The sequence below is a fragment of the Condylura cristata genome, unplaced genomic scaffold, assembly GCF_000260355.1.
Source record: "Condylura cristata isolate star-nosed mole 26May11 unplaced genomic scaffold, ConCri1.0 scaffold00019, whole genome shotgun sequence".
Lineage (NCBI taxonomy): Eukaryota > Metazoa > Chordata > Mammalia > Eulipotyphla > Talpidae > Condylura > Condylura cristata.
Window position 1 is genome coordinate 21071642 of NW_004567120.1, and position 20175 is coordinate 21091816.

The 20175-nt window shown below is 40.7% G+C and overlaps 1 pseudogene; it reads right to left on the bottom strand.

Annotated features, from left to right (window-relative positions):
* Positions 1 to 15: 15 nt before the first annotated feature.
* LOC105853845 lies at positions 16 to 1093 on the bottom strand (annotated as a pseudogene).
* Between the last annotated feature and the right edge of the window lie 19082 nt (positions 1094 to 20175).

A 20175-nucleotide genomic window follows, 5' to 3' on the forward strand; every position in this document is an offset into this window, starting at 1 on the left:
TCTGGTTGCTCCACATCAGAAGGCTTTCGGGAGTGTGCCCTGGACGTCCCTGGGGAGACAAATAGAAGCAGACATATTCTGTAGATGCCAGAGCTTCTGAGTCGCACTGGTGCTGTTCCTTAACCAGCTGCTCTTCTGCCATTTCTCACATTTCATTCTCTGGTCCTGGAACCAAGTCTTAACCTGTTTGTAACTGAGCTTCAGGATGTTGGGAAGTTCTTGCTGGAGACTGAGCTGTTTTTGTGTTTGAAATCTATCACTAAGCATACATAGCTGGGTCTGAGAGAGCACGGTTCTGCTCTTACTGGGCTCCTACCTTCCTTCTACACCATGCACTTCTCTCCACAGGTGGAGAATAGTTTTTTTTTTTAATATAAGAGATTATTTCTACACATTTTGTGCCTTTTTCCATCTCAGTTGTAATCCCCGTGGGCTTCCCATCACCAAGTCACCCGTGTGCCATCACCATAGTCCAGTGTACTTCCCCAACCCCCATTTTTGATCCCATTCCCCACTCTACCCCCGTAAAATGTCTCTGGTATATAGTTGTTCATTATTATTATTATTATTATTTTCTCCTCTGGTACTTTATGCTCCTGCTATGAGTGAAACCATCTGGTGTTTTTTCTTTTTCTTCTGGCTTATTTCACTAAGCATGGTCCCTTCCAGCTCCATCCATGTTGCTGTGTTTATCTTTTTTTATTGCTAAGTAATATTCCTTTGGGTATATGTACCACATCTTTTTAATCCAGTCATCTACTTTTAGGCATTTGGGTTGATTTCATGTCTTTCCTATGGTAAATAAAGCTGCAATAAACATGGGGGTTCAGGTGTCTTTTTGAATTATTGTTTTTGTGTCTTTTGGGTAGATACCTAGGAGTGGGATTGCTGGGTCATATGGAAGCTCCATTTTTAGCAGTTTTAGAAATCTCCAAACAGTTTCCCATAGTGGTTGTACTCATTTACATTCTCACCAGCAGTGTAGGAGAGTTCCGTTTTCTAAGTGGAGAATGGTTTTATTTGAATTGGTGGAATAATCAGGACTGTGCTGAGTAAGCAGAACTATGGGGGAAGGAAGAGAAGAGACAGTCATCATGTGAGGCCTCTCAGCCGAACACATTTACAAGATGCTTAGTTTTCTTCAGACCCATTAATCTCAAGTAGTGGTGAAAAGTCACTGTAATTGGGGACAAATTGGATCTGTACGCATGTTGAATAGTTGCGGGAGCGGGAACAAACCAAAGTGTTTGTCTGAAAGACCCATGCTTAAGCATTTACATGGACGAGCTTTAATGAAATCTATGGCATGAAGCTTTTTAGTGTAGTGTTTCTTCTGATTACACAAACAGTATACATGGTCTTAGGTTTTCTAGAGATAGTACCTGGGATGTACCAGGTGGTTGCACTCCATTGATTGTGAAAAATGGTAAAGGACTATGGGGCAACCAGAAGTGGCAGAGCTGGTATTGAACCCAGATCTCCAGTTGCAGAGCCTGTACTCTTTAACATATACAGGATTCTTATTCTTGTCTTCGTTTCAATACTGTCTTTTTCTAGAATGTTCTTTTCCTCCTTTGTAGGCCATACATGCTGTACTTTCATCCTTCTAGCTGTACTTCCCGCCCCCCCCCCGGCCCCCTCTAGCTATTAGGTTAAATGAGTTCAATGGAGGAAAACAAAGCAAAGTTGTCCGATTTGGTCCCTTCATGCCTGACTGGTTTTCTTCTCCCACATGCCCTTTCGGCTACTCTAGCTTCCGTGTTTCTAACATACTACACATGTCCTTGCTCCAGACCATTTATATTTTCCATTCCTTCAGCCTAGAAGACTGTACCAAGACATTTGCTTCATCCCGTCACTGATTATTCAGGTTTCTGTTCAAATGTCACTTCTACCACTTCAGAGGGACCTTCCAAGACACCCTACCTAAAATAGCACAGCACTCATTCTGTCCCCTTATCATGCATCACAGCATTCATTGCTCTATATCATTCAATTGTATCTTCATTTGTTTATTGTTGCCCCTATCCTTGAAAATAGACTATGAGAGCTGGTACTTTATTATAGATTTTTTGCCTTCAGTCTTTATTTTTAGTGCCTAACAACATGCTTGGTGTGTAGGAGGTATTTGCATAATGAAAGACACAGTGTTACCAAAAATTTGTTAAATTAAGTTTGGAAAAAAGGTGCCATTGTGGATTAAAATTTGAAACTATGGGAAACTGGTGTTTTCTTACATGTACTTTGTCAGATTTTAGGATTTTTTTTAAAGTAATAACATTTTACTTATATCAGAATAAATAAATATAGATGTGGGTAAAGTAGTAAGCCTTGAGTACTTCAGTTACTTTTTTGTTTGTTCATTTGGCGCCTTGAGTAGTTTTCCTGGTTTGTTTTTGCTGTGGTTCTGCAGTCTTTGGTTCAGCTCAGTGCAGCCCCTCAGCCAGGAGATGGCAGCATTCAACCTGTGAAAAAAATAGCCTTGCACTAAGGCGTTAAAAGAAAGGGGGAGAGAGAAGAGTAGAGGAGGGTGTGGGAGGGAGAAAGAAGAGGAAGGTAGAAATGAAGAAATTATTCTGGTTAGACAAGTAGTGGAGTTTGAGTACTTCAGAAAATGGACATTTGTTTGAAGTTGGAAAATACTTTATCCTGACAGCACAGGTTACCAGTTTAATTCAGATGGGTAATATTCAGTGTATTTAAACAACTAATCCTGAATGTCCAGGAGTAAAGAGGAAAACTGGCATAATTTGGCATTTCCCAGAGCCACACTTGGTAGCTGCGATAGTCACCACAGACCTGTGTGGTAGCTGCCAGTCAAAGATTAATATTAAGACCTCTGAACTAAAACCTCACAGCTTTAATTAATGCTCTGAAACTACTTCCTCGTCAAGTGACTGAGACACATTGAATATCCACCTTATTTTAAAATTTTGTTGCTCTAGAGAAATTTGAGTAGTCACAGAATTTTAATGTTATAAAGTCATAAAACTGAAGGTTTTGTTTCCTTTGTTAGGAAAAGAAGCTTGAGACTAAGGGCTTAAGCAATTTTTTCATGTCCTGCAGCTAGTTAGCAGAGTCAGGAGCTAAGTAAGTTTAGGTCCCCTCTATACTTTGTTCTGCTGAATTTTCTGCTTTTCTTTGAGAATGGGGGGGGGTAATTATAACAAAGTAAAAATTAAAATCAACCAGAGACATTATTGAGGGGGCAGGGAATTGGACCAAAACAGAGGTAGAGGAGCACAAGGGACTACGGTGGTGGGGTAAATTGGTGGTGGGAATTTTGGGGGGACCATACATGAGATGATAAAGCATATATTGTATGAAATTGAAGAATGCTGTAAAAATATTAAAAAATTAAAGAAATATGTAAATATATCAATATATAAATAAAAAGGATATTTATCCTGGTGTCCAGGGCTTGTTTAAAAATATTACAAATATTACAACAATAAATAAATAAGCAAAACATAATTATATGTAATTTATAAATAATACATATAAATATTCTATAATGCTAGTTTTTTAAAAGTGTATCTTATTATACCTTGATTTGAAAAAATATTAGACAACTTTAAAAGTACATAAAGGAAGAGAGGTTGAAAATGAGGACAAACTGGCCCTGCCTGGTGGCGCAGCGGGTTAAAGCACAGCACTGAGAATCTAAAGCTGCTTCTGCATGAGTTCGATTCCCCCCTGCCCCGGAGGTGACCGCATGGTGTGGCAGACCTCTCCTGACCCACCCGCTGCTCCCCTCAGCAGTGTACTTCGTCGATCTGCCTGTTCTGTTCCCCACTCTGTCTCTGGTGAAGCCTCTCACTGCCCCTGAGCCTCTGGCCTGTACCCCAGTTCTGTATACACAAATAAATAAACCTTTAAAAAGAAAAAAAAGAAAAGAAAAGAAAATGAGGACAAACTTCTCCCAGTTCCCACCTAGTCTAGGTTTTTTCTTGACTGAACCAGCCGTGTGATCTCACGTGACTCATTTCCTTCTTTTAAGCTTCAGTTCCTTCATCTGGTAAGGTATCTAGAAAAGATGGTCTTTTAAGTTGCTGGAAGTAATATATGTCTCAGCTCTCTACAAAGTCCTAAAATACATATATCTTCCTCTTTGAATTTTCTGCAAAAGATGTCAAGGGAAGCTTCAGATTAAAGCAAGCGGTGTGCTCCTGACCAGATACTCTCTTTTTTGTTTTTAAATTGTATTTTTTTTTATCACAGTAATGTTGGTTTACAAGACAGCAGTGATTTAGGGGTATAAATTCACACCTCTTCGACTGTACATCACCACACCACACCCCCCACCAAAGCACTTATAATCGTCCACCAAAATCTATCAGCCCTCCTTTCTCCACTTTCCCCTTCTCCTCCTTCCCTTCTGGTAGATTCATTTCGGATGCCAGATTTCTATGGTTTGTCGGTTTAATTTTCTTATGTTCCTTTATTTCACTTCTTTATATTCCACATGAGTGAGATCATACAATATTTGTCTTTCTCCTTCCGACTTATTTCACTTAGCGTAATCTTCTCTAGTTCTATCCATGTCACAAATGGCAAGATTTCATCATTTTTTGTAACTGAGTGCAATGGAAATATTTCTCCTTGTCATTGGAGCTGATGCCCCAAAGACATCACTGAGGCCAGTATTCCAGGGTGCTCTGCTATGTTGTCTTCTATGTGTTTTATGGCTTCAGGTCTTACATCCAAGTTACATCCAATTTGAGTTAATTTTGTGTGTGGTGTGAGAGTGGTCTGTTTTAACTGGACAGCATTTGGCTCTCCAGTTTTCCAACCCTATTGATTTTAGAGACTTTCCTTTCACCTTTGTATACTTTTGGCTTCTTTGTCGTAGATAAACTGTCATGTAAGTGTGAGTTTATTTATGAGCTTTTAATTCTATCCCCTAGTCTGTGTGTCTGTTTTTATTCTTATATCATACTGTTTTTATTATTCTAGCCTTCTAAAGTAGTTTGATACCTCTATTCCTCTCTTTTTTGTCAAAATTGTTTTGGCTATTCAAGATCTTTTGTGGTTACATATAAATTTCAGTAATGTTTGCTGTATTTCTTTGAGGAATTTCATTGAAACTTTGATATGGATTGTATTGGATTTGTATCTTGGTAATTTTAACACTATTAATTCTTTTGATCTATAAGCAGAGGCCATTTTTCCATTTATTTCTATCTTCTATTTATTTTTGCAATATTTAATAGTTTTTGTTTGATAGTTTGTCTTTTACTTCCTTTGTTAGGTTTACTCTTAGTCTAGAGTCTTTCTACTAATCTTTCTGCGATCTGCAGTCGAGCAGTAATAAGTTAGAAGTGCTCCCCTCCAATCTGCTAAAACAGATTCCACATTGTAGGAAGATCTGTAGGTAATCTATACATAAATTAAAATTTGTGAGACAATGCCCTAGCCTAATTACATTCTCTTGGCTGATTTCCCTGTCTCCAATATGGCCCCTTCCAATCCACTTTCCTCATTGCAAATTGAAAGATCTTTTCAATAGACCTTTACATTGTATTATGAATATCTTACTTCCTTATTTAAAACCTATCAGGGGCTCCCTATATAAACTGCCTATATATAAAGAACATAGCACTAGATCAACGAGATTAGGATTAAGTCTTGCCAGAGCCACCTACCCGTTTTCTGATTTTGACGGGTGATTTGAATAGCTCTTGGTTTCAGTTTTTCATTTTTGAAAACGTTTAACCTCATAAGAAGAGGGTTAGGATTAAATGAGTCCTTATCATGCTGAAAGTTCTGCAGATGAAAATGTAATGTCTGGGGCTTAGTCTCCATGGCAGCAGGGACAGTGTTGAAGGGTTAGAGGAGAAACAAGACTGGTGTGGCAGATTGTGTTTTCCAAATATGACGCTAACAGATCCTTCCACCCAACGTGCTCCCCATAGTGTGACCTTGCTACTCCCTCACTTTAAGATGAGAGCCTGGAAAACCACTATGTGAAGTGAAAGATCCCAGACACGAAAGGTCATATGATTTTATTTGCATGAAATATCCAGAACTGCTAAATGCATAGAAACAAAAAGTAGATTGGTGGTTGCCAGAGACAACAGTGAGTGACTGAACCGTATTCCACATCCATGAAACCTAAACCTTATGACAAATGTGGCAGAAGTGAAGCTGTGTCACTCCTAGGTGGGGTCGTAAAAGTCATGAAGCTTCCACCTCGTTCTCCTGAGATACTAGCTAAGGGGAAAATCAACAAGTAGTCTGACTGCTACGAGAGCGCCAGACTACAGACGCTACATTTAAGTACGCTAGCCCACACTCCAGTTCATTTAGCTTTCCAGCCTTACTCAAGTCATCCAACACAGGAGTGATTCTGCTTGGACACCCCCAAACCAGTTCATCTACCAATTGAGAATACTTTGGTGCTGCCAAGTTGCACCCAAATTGCTCAGCCTGGATTCTTTTCTCAAAATAATGTTATATAATGAAAATCATTGTTATTTTTTTTTTAAAGATTTATTTATTTATTCATACAGAACTGGGGTACAGGCCAGAGATGCGGAGGGTGAGAGGATTCACCAGAGACAGAGTGGGTGCAGAACAGGCAGATCGATGAAGTACACTGCTGAGGGGAGCAGCGGGCGGGTCAGGAGAGGTCTGCCACGCCATGTGGATCTCCTCCTAGGCAGGCAGGGATCGAACTCATGCGGAAGTGGCTTAAGCTTCTTATTGCTGCGCTTTAACCCACTGCGCCACCAGGGAGGGCCCGAAAATCATTGTTATTTTAAGCCACTAAGGTTGGAGGGTAGTTTTTATATGCAGCAATACATAACAAAAATTTTTGGCATGAGTTGACAATAGTTGAAGTTAGGTAATGAGTACATGGAAGTTCATTATGCCGTTTTTTTGTATTTTAGATAAGTGTGAAATTTTCCAGAATAAGTTTTTTTTTAAAGGAAGTATTTATAAAGAATTCATGTCAAAGTTAGTAAAAAAAAAAAAAAGCAGCTGGTTTTTATTGTGAATGGAATAAAGTGTAAATCGGGTGGTATAATATTCAAGGTCTTGCTAACTGTATTCAGTTTACTTCTTCAAACTCATCTCTCACCAACTTACATCCTCGAATTCACCCTTACATCCTCTAGAAATTACCAATATACTTACAGTTCCTAGAATGTAGCATGCTGATTTATGCTTCTAAGCTACTGTCTACATTGCTTTCTCTTTGGGGGAATATTTACCCATCTTTGTTCCCTTATAATCTTTCAAGATTCAGCTCAAGTATAACCCCATCCAAGAAGCTTTTTCTGGCACATAGAAGTAGAATTTGTCCCTTCTGTTAGGCCTCAACTCTAAATAAACTTTTCCAAGGCATCAATGTTAGTTTATTATGCTTTTGTGAGTACTTGTCTGTTCCCCTTCCCCAGACTATTAGCTCTTCCCCACTATGCTGTGTGGGGGGACTGAGTGGGGGAGCATGACAAAAATCTCGGCTATCTTGAAGGTGACTGTGCAAGCAAGGAAGCCAGACAATAAACAAATCTATAATTAAATTGTGATAAATCCTGTGATGGCTACAAGCAGGATATGATGGTAGGAGGAAAAATAACCAAATTCCTCTCTGAAAAATGACACTTGTATGGAGTTTGGATGCATGAGTAGGAGTTAACCTTGTTCATGTGTTTTTTTTTTTTTTAAGATTTATTTATTTGTGCTTACAGAACTGGGTACAGGCCAGAGACTCAGGGGTGGCGAAAGACTTCACCAGAGACAGAGTGGGGAGCAGAACAGACAGATCGACGAAGTACACTGCTAAGGGGCGGCAGCAGGTGGGTCAGGAGAGGTCTGCCACACCATGTGGTCACCTCCGGGGCAGGCGGGAATCGAACTCATGCGGAAGTGGCTTTGGCTTCTTAGTGCAGTGCTTTAACCTGCTGCGCCACCAGGGAGGGCCATTGTTCATGTGTTTTAAGCCAAGGTCTAGCCAAGTCTTGGCACACAGTAGGATACATGGAACACTTACTGAGGGAAATGTTCTGCTGAGCTCACAAGTTTCTTAGGAGGATCACATGTGATAACATCTGCAAAAGTTGTTTGGAGGGGATAAAGTGCAACAAAATACAACTATATTACAAACTACATCCTGAGATGTTAGGAGGCAGAATTCGCTTTTTGATTGAAGGAAGCCTCAAAAAATTTCTGCAGACCATTGAGTTCTGCCCTAGCCAAGTGTATCCAGGCATACAGTTTTCTCCCAAAACATAATTTCCCCATTCTGTTTGGATCATCAACATGCTCCTTAATAAGACACAGGAGGCCGTGGACACATGGCTTGTGTGGGTGTAGGTCTGGATGAGGTCCTATGGCAGGAAGGCAGCCAACTGTAGCACATTGACTAGAAAATCAAGCTGGATGACTTTCCAGAATAGTAGGGGGATGCGAAGGAGAGTGGGAAGTGGGAAAGGTGATTAACATTAGTAGTAGCAGCTAAGTGCTTATTTCTCATTAGGATCTGATTCTGTATTTAGTGCTTGATTTCTTTCTTGACCTCCCTCCTTTATGGTTATCCAAATATCTCCTGCTTCCAGTAAGATCAGAAGAGAGTTAATGTGCAGCATCTGCTATGTGAAAGATACTATGGCTTAGAACATGTTTTAACCTATGCAGGTGTTTTTTTTTCAAACATAAAGAACACAGATTGTAAAGTCATACGATCTAAACTCCTTCCGTGCTCCATCATTTTTTATCAAGTGCATGTTACCTGAGTGAGGAGGCATTCTCTGTGCATCTTGTTTCCCTGGTAAAGTTGATAATAGGACTCAGTGATACATGTACAGTGCTTATCCCAGATATTATGTGCATTGTGTTAGATACTGAATAAATAAGTATTGTTATGGCAGCTATTACTTTGAGATTGATTCCTGAATTAAGCCAAGGACCTACCTCCAGACACAGGTTTCTAGGTCTTGCTACTGGCTAGTTTCTTAGGGCCGTAGGAATGATTAGATATGAGTAAGCTGTCTTGGTCCTTTCCAGTGATTGCCAACAGTGCTGCAGTCATAGAATTGACACATAATGAAGCGGAGTGATAATGTACTGGCTTCCTATGACCTCTGCTGGTTAACAAACTTATTCAACAAATTTGTATTGAGTATTTACTGTATATTAAGTGTTCAGACTGAGAATAAATAAAACAGTGTATGGTCTAGTTCAACTGTTGCCATCTGAGGATTAAAGTGGGGCTCTTCTTTGGGCCTGATAGAAGACCCTAGCTTCACTCTCAAGGAGCTCAATCTTGGGGACCATCGAGAGATGTGAACAGGAAAAACATTATGGTAAAAATCGCTGATGACTCTTGTTTACAAACCCTTTTATGTCAGTGCCTAGTGAAGGTTGTTAGCTAAGGCAGTCTGACGCTGGCCGTAGCTCTATCCAGGAAATACAAACAAGTTGCTCTTACAGAGTAGTTCTAGGAAATGGGAAGAGAGACCTGCTTTTCATTACAAATTCTTCCACGTGCTTTCACTTGTTACTGTCTGCAGATATTACTTTGAACTTACTTTGACAAACTTTATAGAAAAATATGAAACCAACTTCAAAAAATGAGAGCTTAACATTTGATATTTTCATTTTGACCAGCCATTTGACACAGTTAGGAATTGAGATGAGATGATGTTTGGTAAAGGGGACACAGAGTTGGAAAGGATATTTATTGGGCCAACTGCTTGACAAGATTTTATTTAAATAGAAAAGCTATTTTTATTTGTCTGTCTGATCTTATGGCCCAAATATTTTCACATCAAGATATATAAATCAAAGCAACCTAATTAAACTTATTTGCCCTAACTTAGATACTTTAAGCCAATACAGTACTCTTGCTTGTCTCCTCACTGAAATTATCGCTAGCCAAGAAAAACACACTGCCTTGTGGATGTGCCCTGTGGTTTCTACTTTCCGTGCTCTCTCCTATGAGCTGGGTGGTACTTGACAAGTCCCTTCCCTTCTTGCGTCTCAGGCACGTCAGAACATGAGGGTGTGGATATATAAGTAATGTTCAAATGGAGTTTCTGTGGGAACCTAGTGTTCTGATCAGGGGTTTATAGACTTTTGAAGAATGATCCAGGACTAAGAAACCCCATCTTTGCTTCAACCAGAGCAGCTGACTCCTGTTTCTGTCTATTATTTATTGTGGCTTCTAATGAGATTTCTATTGAATCATTAACCTTATTTATTTATTTTTAAACATTTATTTATTTGTGCACACAAGAACTGGGGTACAGGCCAGAGCTGTGAGGGGTGAGAGGATTCGCCGGAGACTGATTGGGGAGAAGAACAGGCAGTTTGACTGAAATGAACTGCTGAGGGGAGCAGCTGGAGAGACAGAACAGGTCTTCCATACCTTGTGGGTCAGCTCCCTGCCGAGGATCAGGGATGGAACTCATGCTGCAGTGGCTACAGACAGCTTCGTAGTGCTGTGCATCACCGGTTGCACCACCAGAGAGGGCCCAACAGTGACCTTATTTTTAAAATAATGTCTAATCACTGGAGTAGATACTGAAGACCTACTTCTGTGCTACAATTCTAGTTTTAAAGGAATTCTCTAACTAGTCAAATAATGCGTGCAGTAGTGTATTTCTAAAGCAAAATAGATTTTAAAGCATTTTGACATCATTGTTTCACCTGATACCATGAAACAATCCTTTGGTGTCTAAAGAATGAGGAATCAAGAGGATGGGAACTTCTGCCTGAGCAGCACATTTTGCAAATAGAAGAATGGTGACTGGAACCCGGTTTTTCTGACATGTAGTCACCACTCCATAATACCACAGTTCTCAAAATTTGGTTCTAATGCAAAACAACTAAAAGTCCCTCAGAAATTATGTTGGGCTCAATCGACACTGAAATCTGAAAGTTCTTTGGCACCCTGGGGAGTTCAATATGCTCCATTCGTGAGGACCACAACCACAATTCCCAGAATTGTTGAGCTGTTCCTCTTCTCTTCATACAAGAGAGAACTTGTCAAGGAGAATTGGTGCAACTGATGAGCTAGTGAAAATACTCTCCATGTAAGAATAAGTAGAATGAACACAAATACCTCACTGAGTCCTGAAACTAAAAATTTAAATTAGACTTTTATGTAGATGGCATGGCTGGAAGGAAACTAGGAGATCGTGACACCAGGAATAGGAATCCAGAACATTTTCCTATAGACATAGAGCTGGTTAGAAGTAACTTAGGACGAGACCTTGGAAGGCACTGTGTCATAAAGCAATGAATGAATCTCTGACTCAGATCGAAGTTTGATTTCCAGCTCTTGGTCTTCCACCTGTGCAGCCTGGGGGCAGTTTACTTAATCTCTCTGCTTTCTCATCTACAAAATTGGAATAATACCTCATAAGGGGCATTCTAAAAAGATCAATGAGATAATTTATGAAAAGCTCTAATAAGATAGACTCGATTTCTCTGAAACTTTGAAATATAGACAAAAATAACTATTTTGTAGGATTAATACTTATTTTGTAGGCTTGTTGTGGTTTTAAGTGCTATTACAAGTATTTAACAACTGGTACAGCACAGGTACTGAACAATCAGAGTGACAACTGCGCCGAACAGCTGCTGCATAATTGTTACACTGCCAAATATCAGTCTTTAGCAGAGCACAGTGACTATGTAATGAATTATATTTATGGACCTTTCCATCCCCTCTCCTTCTTGCACTCCTCTTTGCGCCACTTAGGCAGAATTAGTGAGTGCTTCGCTCATGCGGATTACGTAAATTGTTTGTCTTTCTGATTTAATCATTTTATTTGGGATCCTTATTATAATAAAATGATGCACTATTTTCAATAATAATAAACGAATCAACTTGATTCCATATTAAATCAATTACTTAAAATAAATATATATATATATTTTTAAAGATTGATTTATTTATGCATACAGAACTGGGGTACAGGCCAGAGGCTCAGGGGCGGTGAGAGGTTTCACCAGAGACAGAGCGGGGAGCAGAACAAGCAGATCGACGAAGTACACTGCTGAGGGGAGCAGCGGGTGGGTCAGGAGAGGTCTGCCACACCATGTGGTCACCTCCGGGGCAGGCAGGAATCGAACTCATGCGGAAGTGGCTTTAGCTTCTCAGTGCAGTGCTTTAACCCGCTGCGCCACCAGGGAGGGCCCAAAATAAATATATTTAATAAAATAATAACATAAAACTTTTAAAGGTTTGACACTTCCATGTAATAAATTTCATAGTTCAGTCAACTGAAATTCGCTTCCCATAATACTGAAGTGGCCAATGCTAAGTATTCTAAGAAACACAGGGAGAGTAAGTTAGACTTCTTGAGAAGCTACAATAGATACAAATGAGTTCATTGGTCTTTGAAAAAGAGGTTCCTCTATAATAATGAAAACATTACTGTCTTTTGGAAAAGAGTGCAGTTCAGCACTAGGTTGTGTGTTGGCTTATAAAGACAGAATTGGAAATAAGGAAAAGAAGATTCCTACAGACCTTTGCACTCACAAATTAGTGACTGATCCATGCCTCATGCTATTATCAACAAATGCTTTAGGAAGGAAGGAAGGACGAGAACAATGCGTGGTTGGGATGGAAATGGTTTCGAAAAGGAATTAGTAAATTGTCTGACTAATTCATTCAAAGCCAGAGAAAGATTGTGATATGTCCAGCACTGAGCTGTACAAGGACTACTTAGGTGGTAGAGTTTATTCCATTAATTAGATGGCAAGCTCTCACAGGGCAAGATTTCTCAGAATCTCTTAGATTCTTTTTTCTGTTATATATCATTAAATTATACCATGCTATAAAGCCTATTCATTAAGTTGTTTCTCTGAATGGACCTCTGGCCCAAAGAGATGCTCTGTCCAGGAAACAGGAAGTACAGCTTTGGATTTCGCCACAGTCCAGATTTGGAATGGTATGAGCCAGTTATCTGGAGCTCAATCATTCTTGAGTAAGTTGATTTTCAAGATTTTGGACCCACAATCCTGAGTGAAAAGGCACTTTGGAGAACAAATCTCCTTCTCTTCTCCCCTCCCACATGGACTCATGTGACTGTGCACAGCTTGTCCAGGCATGCTTTGCTCTTTAAACCACTGTCAACAAGACCTGTTTATGCAATTTCTGTCACAACCCAGCAGGTCATACTGTGTACCCCAGAGTGATTTTCAAAATCGACTTATACAGAAACCTCTACCAGAATCATCTCCTCTATATTCTGTGCCCAGAAATAATTGTTGAGAATTACAGTCCAGTGCTCTGCTGTGTACAATGACTATGAAAGTATTATTCACTGCTTTTTAGTTAAAATGCCAAAGAACCACTTTGTAGTATTTTACTGCTCTTAACAGTACTAGAAAATGGATCCTGCATAAATTTTTGTTTCCTTTAAAAAAAAAAAAAAGTTGTTAACCACTCTGTCTGCAGGAAGCAAAGCAAAGTTTCCAAGTGGGTTATTTGTACCTGTATTCTTAGACCTGGAGAAGGGGCTAAAGATGGAGTGAGGGAAAGAAAGTTATGAAAGATCTAAGGAGGGCAAAGTTGTTCAGACATCAAGAGTTGTTTTGAAGCTGCTTTGAAACCACCTTTGAAATCAAGTAAGAGGGAAAAAAGACAGTCTTTGCGGAACAACTGAGCGCAAAGGTGTTCCTTGCCAGGACATATGTGTGCAATTTTGTAGATTTGGGCAAAAAGTCAGGTTACAATACTGGAAAGACATGTTTCCAGTGACACGTTAAATCACTTTTTGAGAATCTTCTAATGATGATTTAGTTTCTTCTGATGCCCCAAGATGGAGCTAAAGCAATGCTGTCCTCTTCAAACTCAGCGTATGCATTGCGTGAAGAAGAGCGATCTTCTGCACGTGCACACGGCAAGTCCAAGAGGGGGCATCACTTTTTCTCCTAAAGCATGAACTTCCCAGCTGAGCAACATGCTAGGTCTAGAGAGAACAGAGTTGTGGTAGTTAGTTCTTGACAAGGCCACCATATCTTCTCACACTCCATGCCGGCCACATGTGAGGTGTTAAAGGTCAGGGATTTGTTTCTTTCAAACCTTGCTACCTTTTCCATGAAGGTGTCCACACTCAAGAAAAATAAAGGATAGATTGGGAGATAATGAGGAGGCCAAAAGAATCACAAATAACCTGGCATTTTTACAAAATGAAGAGGCTTGGTAAGTGCCGATGTGCCCTGGCTTTGCTTTCAGGTGTTCACCTTGTCAGGTGCTGCTCTACATGATTGTGGAGACGGTGAAGCATCCAAGAGCTGAGGAGACTCAGCAGTTTCTTTCCATTTCCTGCCCACTTGGCTTCCTCTACTTCTTCCTGAGTGATGAACTATGAAGACATCTAGTTTAATGCAGAAAGATAATAGCTTTTCAATCTGCTTCTCGTATTTAATGAGCATCAGCAGAGATTGAACCTTTAAAAAATATTTTCCAGTATTTAAATAGAACGAGAAAGTGCAGTGTGGGGCGGGGTGGTGGGAGAAACCCAAAGAACCAGTCACTGCTCTAAGAATTTTTTAATATATTAAATGTTTATTATTTAAATTTTTGGTATTTTTTAATAATATAATAGTTTATTTTTATATCATTTTGTGCCTTTTTCCAGCTCAGTTGTAATCCCCGTGGGCTGCTCACCACCAAATTACCTGTGTGCTACACTAAGAATTTTACATAACTTATTATTCCCCCCAGCAACTCTAAGAAGTAGGTACAATTATATCCATTTTAAAGGTGGGACAACTGAGGCTTACTGAGGCTAGGTAATTTACCCAAGTCAAAACAGCTAGTAAGTGATTCAAACACAAGAATCAATAGTATGCCACAGAGTACACGAGAGGTGTTGGCTAGACAGAGTGGGGAACACAACAGGCAACTGACTGAAATACACTGCTGAGGGGAGCAGTGGTGAGACAGGAGAGGTCTGCCGCACCATGTGGGTCACCTCCCTGGCTGGGTCACCATGTGGGTCACCTCCCTGGCATAGTCCTGTGCTTTAACCCCTTGTGTCACCCGGGAGTACCCATGACTTAAGGTCTTTAATAACATTGATAGCTAACACCATTATTGACAGTTTAGCATATTAGCCCTGCCCTAAACACTCCACATGTATGTATTGGTTCATTAACGCTCTAAATGTCACAATCCCATAAAGACACTATTATCGATAACAAAAGTGATGCACAAAGGAACTAAATTTCTTAAGTTCGCAGAACCTAGGAAGTGTAGCTGGAGTACAGACTCAGGCAGTCTGACTCCAAAGGCCATCTTAGCTATATTTTAGGCTGTATGTTCATTTCTGAATGAGGTGGTCCAGTCTACTTGGAGGATCAAGTTTTTTTGTTAAAGTTGCGCCTGCAGCTCTAAGGGACTTCTCAGAAGCAAACAGTAGAGTTCAGAGTTGAGACTTGCTCAATTCCTCCCCAAAATGCTTTCCTCCCTTCCCCTTTAACCTGCTTCTTAGAAAAAACTGATACGCAGGGAGCTCAGCAATGGCCAATCTCAGCTGCGCCTTTAATGTCTGGTGAGTCTGCCTGCATGCTGTTTTTCATTTGATCTAAAGGAGATCTAATGAGAGATCGTTTCCTGATAACACATTGCCTGCTTTCAACATCACTGAGAAAGCGCTTGGCTGCAAACAATCCCTATTTTGGGATAATTGCCTTTGAAAAGGGGGCACAAGAAACAGCATAAACTCCTCAGAGTTTGGGTCTGATTTCCTGAGGTGTTCCATTTCAGAAGAGGCCCCTGACAACAGGCAGAGAATAAAAACAAGTGTGGTCTGGGGCAGACAGTGTTTTTCAAACAGTTGGCCAAATCTCTCCTGGCAGCCGGGAAGCAGCTGAATCATCAAACGCTAGGCCTCTAACGAGATGGAGGCTGGGCTGCATTGAAGTGCATTCCAGACTGACTGTGAAGCCCAGAGCTGCTGCTGCTTTACCAACACTGGCTCCATTCCAAAGCACTGGCCTGGCTGAATCGCTTGCCCAAGCCTGATTTCATCTCTTTTCTCTCTTTCGCCCTCTTTGTGATTTCCCAAAGACAGCATTTGCCTGTCTTTGGATGGAATAGTTGAATGAATTTTGGGGTCACCTCAGGTACAGCCTCTGTTCTGCAAGCTGAAGTTAATGAAATCCATTTCCTGGTTGGAAAGTCAAAATAGCAGAGAAGAAAGTCACTGAGATGGAGCACTCGGGGAATGGATGGGAATAGGCAGACATTCCTTTCTGGGAGGCAGGAATGACCTAGGCATTCAGAAATTGAAAACCAGATGTTTGGCGAAAACCCTAGACCTAATTTGAATCTTATAAGTGTTGAAATACTTTGACTAAAGCTTTGGATGTTGGAGGGCAGAGAGGAGTGTCTAAGTGGGGTAATGCACCTTGAAATAAATAAATCTCTCCATTTACATCAGAATCAAAACAAATGTTTGGACTCATTAAGCATGACGAATGAATAGTATTTTCTGTGTCTTTTAAGTGGCACATATTGTTTCTAAGCCTCATTATGAGTGTGCACAAGAATATCTGCTTTGTTTCTCCATCTGCTAATATGTAGAAAACTATTTAATGAATAAGGAAGTAAGGAGAACCATCCAGTGACTCACTGCTGCACCGTGTCATGCTGGGCACTGATCAGATCCTGGAGCTGACCTCAACCTGCTCAGGTAGGTGTTTCACATGCAGAAATCTCTTGGGAGAGATTCCTGTTAACAGTAAACTGAAAAAGCATGGAGCAGAGGGGGAGGTTGTGTCTTGGAAAGAACCTTGAAATTCCACAATCCTATAATCCATTGTCTGGACTCTGATGGGGAAAAGAGAAACTGATTCTCCTCCCTTCAGTCCTTGCCAACAACATTCCTTCCTCACTCTGTTGTCCCTGTTCCTACCCATAATCATAATAACGATAATAATTAAATGACGTGTGTTATTTTTACAAAACTCTATAGAACTATCACACATTTATAGTTATTTTATATTACTTAGAGATAGTGGAGAGATTTGTTTCTCTCCACTACTGATGAGAACATTGAGGCCCAGAGATATTAATTGAGTTGTCCAAATTCCTGCACTAGGCCATCAGTCCCTGGTGCTGTTATTCTTTATGTACAATGGACTCTGCTTGTTTTGTGTGCAGGTTCTCAAAACCATCAGGGGTTTCAGGATCACTAGAGAAGCAATTTACAAAAGCTGAGTTACAGACACCACCCTAGGAAATAAAGTAAGTTTGGGGTAGGTGTCTGGAATCTGCATCTCTATCAAGGTTCCCCAATGGTTCTTTGGGCCACACTGCACATGAAAGCAAACCCATAGCCATGAGTTGTTCTGAGATTCCATTGAAATTTCTAGACATCATCTTTGAATTGAAAGTTCACACAGGAAGAGAACTATTCTCAAGAGGACTGTGAGATGAGGGGCTAAAGAAGAGTGGATGTTGTCTTTGGCAAAGGATATTTGCTCCCCAACTCTCCCTCCAAGATCTATTTTTTTTTTTGCACACAAAAGTGAAGTAAAATGAATATCAAAGGAAGCCTTGTAGATAATGATATCTTGCAAATTTGCCAAAAGTCAAAGAAAGGGACTTTGCAAATTGTGTATGGTGCAATTCTAGATAAACAGAATAGAAATATTTGAGCTACAGCTTTTTTTTTTCTTTCTTTTTAAGCAGGGGCTTCTTCCTCTGGAACCAAGCTGCCTGGGGTTGATTAATAGCTGTGTAATCTTGGACAAGTCACTTCACCTTCCCATGCTGAGGAAACTCATCTGTACAATGGAGATAAAATTAGAATATATATATTTTTAAAGATTTATTTATTTATTCATACAGAACTGGGGTACAGGCCAGAGATGCGGAGGGTGAGAGGATTCACCAGAGACAGAGTGGGGAGCAGAACAGGCAGATCTACGAAGTACACTGCTGAGGGGAGCAGCGGGCGGGTCAGGAGAGGTCACGCCATGTGGATCTCCTCCAGGGCAGGCGGGGATCGAACTCATGTGGAAGTGGCTTAAGCTTCTTAATGCAGTGCTTTAACCCGCTGCGCCACCAGGGAGGGCCCAAAATTAGTATATATTTAAAGGGCTGTGTAAAGCATAAATGAAATAATGCATGTAGAACACTGAGCACATTCCTGGCATCTAATAAGCAGTAATAGTGTTATTATTAACTACAATTTCCCTGAGCTATTGATGCGCTGTGACCAACAAACTATGATTCATATATAGAATCTGTCGTCTTAATGATGTTCATGTCAGTGCTACCAAGCAAAGGGGCTCTGAAGAGCCATTGATGGCATTACCGTGGTTCTCTGCAAAATCCCTTTTCCTCACTAGAAGATTGATCCCCGTGAGAGATGGAGCTTCAAGAGTATTCTGTTATACCACCACAGGACAAAGAAACATTTGATCTCCAAACACACTACTTTTCCTTGCCTCTTAAAAATTACTCAGTGGAATTGGCATCTTTAATCAAATTTGGTTGATTTGCCATTTGTTTACATAACTATATAATTGGGAGAGTGCAACTTTACTCAGTATCTGACATGCTCCACTCGCCTCCAACAAAGCCTTAGTGCCAATACTTTTCAGTAGAACTTAATAAAAATCTGGTCGGTGTTGGTAGATAGCAAAGTAAACATCAGAATACTAAGGTCACGCAATTATTTCTCTCTTAACTTTCCCATATCCCGACTGCACCCTGCGTGGAAAAGGTGGGGACCAGGAGGAGGGAGAGGCCAGGCACTAAGCTTTGTCTAAGGTTAGGAGGGCCATGGAAGACACAGGCCCTGGTCACCCTGTGCATTATGGCATAGTGCCCGTTTATGAAGTTATGCCCAAGGATGGTCTTCCCAGAAGCTGGGAAATATTTTCACGTCTTTGCAGAGTTTAAAAAGTTGGTAGACTCGAAAAATATTGGGTGGTTTCACTAATAGCAGAAGCATAAGGGACCGAGGAGGAGGGGGTGGGGGTGGAAAGAGGCAGTTGTAATAAATAAAAAATGAAAAAACAACGAACAACTATATACCAGAGACTTTTTACAGGGTTGGGGTGGGAAATGGGATAAAAAAATGGGGTGGGGAAGGTGCACAGGATGATGTTGATGTTGCACATGGGTGAGTGGGTGGTGGGAAGTTCCCCCAGGGATTACAACCAAGATGGAAAAAGGCACAACACGAAGAATGATGTAAAAATAAATTAAAAAGTAAAAAGTTGGTAGACTAATGGGAAGCATATTCGGTGTCTGGAGACTGTAAGGCATAAATGTGTGTGTGTGTAAGAGAGAGAGAGAGAGGAGAGAGAGAAAGGGAGAGAAGAGAGGAGAGAGAAAGAGTAGAGAGAGAGAGAGAGAAAGAGAGAGAGAGAGAGAAGAGAGGGAGAGAGAGAGAGTTGGTGAGTGAGAGGAGAGACAGGAGGAAATGTTAGTGGAGAAAGGGAAAAAAGGAAGCTGATGGAGACAGCGATTACGTGAATATATATGAGGTGGGGGTTAAAAATGGAAAGTGAGAGAATTTTTGAGAAGGAATGGTGGGGTCAGCGCTGTGTCTGCAATCTAGAAGCTTCTGGAACACATCATGTCTCAGGGAAAGCAGAGTTTCATTTCAACCTGAGCCAGCCCACCTACCAGCAGCTTTGCTCCCTGCCGTCTGTACTGTCACTCATGCTCACAGGCACATCTGCTTTGTTGCCCCCAAGCCATTCCATGCTATATTCATCTGTACGTTTGTTGCTCATGTGACTGACAGCCAGCCAGCGAGGCGTCAGGGTACCAGCAAGTAGTCTAGGTTGAAGTGCAAAGGAAACACTGACAAATATAAAATACTTCTATTTGTAAGTGTCTGGTACCAATTACAGTCAGTTAGCACGTGAAGAACTCAAGAGGTTAGGAACAGTGGTATCAATATGGGGGTCCAAGGGCTTGTGTCTTTGATTATGTGCACATGTGCATCTACAGAACACACTTAACACACAGAAATCTTTCAGTAACTGGCAATTTTCATGAAATGATGTAAGAAGGATAAGTCCATTCCTGGCTTTCTCTTTCAACAGGTTCAGTTACATAGTGCAAACTGTTCACAGATCAGACCATTTGTTTCCTCACGAGTGTCTGTTTGGCCTGGACCCCAACGCCTGGTAGGCTGGAGGGCAATGGCTACTGCATTTTTTGGTGCATATGCAGCTCCCAGA